We start from the raw sequence: 2,931 nt of genomic DNA, 5'->3' as shown, positions 1-2,931 counted from the left end.
TAGAATCATCAAGTAAGCACATTTTATTTGATTTCTTAACTGTTTTTATGTGAAAATTGTATTATTTTAAAGCAGTCACTAATGTATAAAAGGAGGAAATATTATCATAAATAAAATGTTTCCTAATAGTCAATATTTTTCTAAGTATACTTGCTTGGAAATTGCTGTGCAAAGTTTTATGATGCCCAGCTGAGTTTTTCTGATGGATAAAACCCAAGACATGTCACATGCTATATGCAGATAAGTACTTACAAATAATATTAGCAGTTTGACATAAAACAAAATTCAATTCTGCAAATAAGTAAATCCAATCTATTTTGAGAGTTTTTAAAAAATAATATTCAGTTTAAGATTTTACTCAGGAAATTGACTTCAATAAGATAATGGAACTATGTCAAAGAATCTGAAAATTTGGGCTCATCCATGATTTGAACCTGGGACCTCTCACACCCTAAGCGAGAATCATAACCCTAGACAAACAAGCCACCTACCTGAACATTTTTCTATTGATTTTTCAATTGATTTAAAGAAAATAGCTTTTTGTTTTTAAAAACACCATATACATTTATGTAAAAATGAATTTGTAGAATAAATAAAATATTTCCTTATGGTCCAGTAGATAGTTTTCTAAGTATGCATATAGGAAAAGTGCAGGGACAAGATTTGTGAGTGCCTACAGAGTTTGGACTTCTCTCCTGGACGAAGCTAAAGACTTGTCATATGCAATTTACAAATTATGCTTCCAGACACAGAAGAAAGGCAAAAGAAAACCTTGCAATTTCATTTTTGAACTTTTTGTGTTTCAAAATGAGACTATTCTTTTAAAACTTTCAAAGCTATCTAGACAGTAGGGAACCTGCAGTTTTCCTAATATACCACAATACAGTTGAAATTTGAATAAGTATGCTCTTATTTTTAGAACAACTAAAATGTTTCCGTAAGATTCTATTGATAGTTTTCTTTGTGTACTTATTTGGAAAGTGCAGTGACAAGATTTAAAAATGGCTACAGAGTTTGGACTTGTCTGATCGATAAAACCCAAGACTTGTCAAAAGCTATGTGTAAATCATGCATAAATAGAAGAAAGGCAATTGAAAAATGATGAAGGCAAGATTCATAAGTATGTACAAATTCTATTGGGAGTATGGCAAAAACAAAACTCAGTTGATGCTATTGACTTAGCCAATTGAGAAAATCAGATATATATAAACCATGAGATGTACTGTACAAAACAAATAGAGGGCTTGTCCGGGATTTGAACCCAGGACCTCTCGCACCCAAAGCGAGAATCATACCCCTAGACCAACGAGCCAACTGAAATAAGTGTGGTTTATTTGATTTCTTAACTGTTTTTATGTGAAAATGGTATTCTTTTAAAGCAGTCACTAATGTATACAAGGAGGAAATATTAGCATAAATAAAATGTTTCCTAATAGTCAATATTTTTCTAAGTATACTTGCTTGGAAATTGCTGTGCAAAGTTTTATGATGAGAAGCAGAGTTTTTCTGATGGATAAAACCCAAGACATGTCACATGCTATGTGCAGATAAGTACTTACAAATAATTTTAGCAGTTTGACAAAAAAAAAACAAAATTCAATTGTGCAAATAAGTAAATCCAATCTATTTTGAGAGTTTTGAAAAAACAACATTCAGTTGAAATTCACTCAGGAAATTGACTTCAATAAGATAATGGAACCATGTCAAAGAATCTGAAAAGTTGGGCTCGTCCAGGATTTGAACCCGGGACCTCTCGCACCCAAAGTGAGAGTCATAGAATCATCAAGTAAGCACATTTTATTTGATTTCTTAACTGTTTTTATGTGAAAATTGTATTATTTTAAATCAGTCACTAATGTATAAAAGGAGGAAATATTATCATAAATAAAATATTTCCTAATAGTCAATATTTTTCTAAGTATACCTGCTTGGAAATTGCTGTGCAAAGTTTTATGATGCCCAGCAGAGTTTTTCTGATGGATAAAACCCAAGACATGTCACATGCTATGTGCAGATAAGTACTTACAAATAATATTAGCAGTTTGACATAAAACAAAATTCAATTCTGCAAATAAGTAAATCCAATCTATTTTGAGAGTTTTGAAAAAACAAAATTCAGTTGAAATTCACTCAGGAAATTGACTTCAATAAGATAATGGAACCATGTCAAAGAATCTGAAAATTTGGGCTCGTCCACGATTTGAATCTGGGACCTCTCGCAACCCTAAGCGAGAATCATAACTCTAGACCAACAAGCCACCTACCTGAACATTTTTCTATTGATTTTTCAATTGATTTAAAGAAAATAGCTTTTTGTTTTTAAAAACACCATATACATTTATGTAAAAATGAATTTGTAGAATAAATAAAATATTTCCTTATGGTCCAGTAGATAGTTTTCTAAGTATGCATATAGGAAAAGTGCAGGGACAAGATTTGTGAGTGCCTACAGAGTTTGGATTTCTCTCATGGACGAAGCTAAAGACTTGTCATATGCAATGTACAAATCATGCTTCCAGACACAGAAGAAAGGCAAAAGAAAACCTTGCACTTTCATTTTTGAACTTTTTGTGTTTCAAAATGAGACTATTCTTTTAAAACATTCAAAGCTATCTAGACAGTAGGGAACCTGCAGTTTTCCTAATATACCACAATACAGTTGAAATTTGAATAAGTATGCTCTTATTTTTAGTACGACTAAAATGTTTCCGTAAGATTCTATTGATAGTTTTTTTTGTGTGCTTATTTGGAAAGTGCAGTGACAAGATTTAAAAATGGCTACAGAGTTTGGACTTGTCTGATCAATAAAACCCAAGACTTGTCAAAAGCTATGTGTAAATCATGCATAAATAGAAGAAAGGCAATTGAAAAATGATGAAGGCAAGATTCATAAGTATGTACAAATTCTATTGGCAGTATGGCAAAAACAAA

At 31.5% G+C, this 2,931-nt stretch overlaps 1 non-coding gene across 1 annotated transcript; it reads right to left on the bottom strand.

Annotated features, from left to right (window-relative positions):
* Positions 1-1,240: 1,240 nt before the first annotated feature.
* On the bottom strand, positions 1,241-1,312 carry TRNAP-UGG (transfer RNA proline (anticodon UGG)). The gene has a single exon. It is a non-coding gene; the product is annotated as a tRNA-Pro (tRNA).
* Between the last annotated feature and the right edge of the window lie 1,619 nt (positions 1,313-2,931).

The sequence above is a fragment of the Taudactylus pleione genome, unplaced genomic scaffold (assembly GCF_031769625.1).
Source record: "Taudactylus pleione unplaced genomic scaffold, aTauple2 ptg000317l, whole genome shotgun sequence".
Taxonomy (NCBI): Eukaryota; Metazoa; Chordata; class Amphibia; order Anura; family Myobatrachidae; genus Taudactylus; species Taudactylus pleione.
The sequence above is the reverse complement of the archived record's forward strand: the minus strand, read 5'-3'. Positions and strand labels throughout refer to the sequence as shown.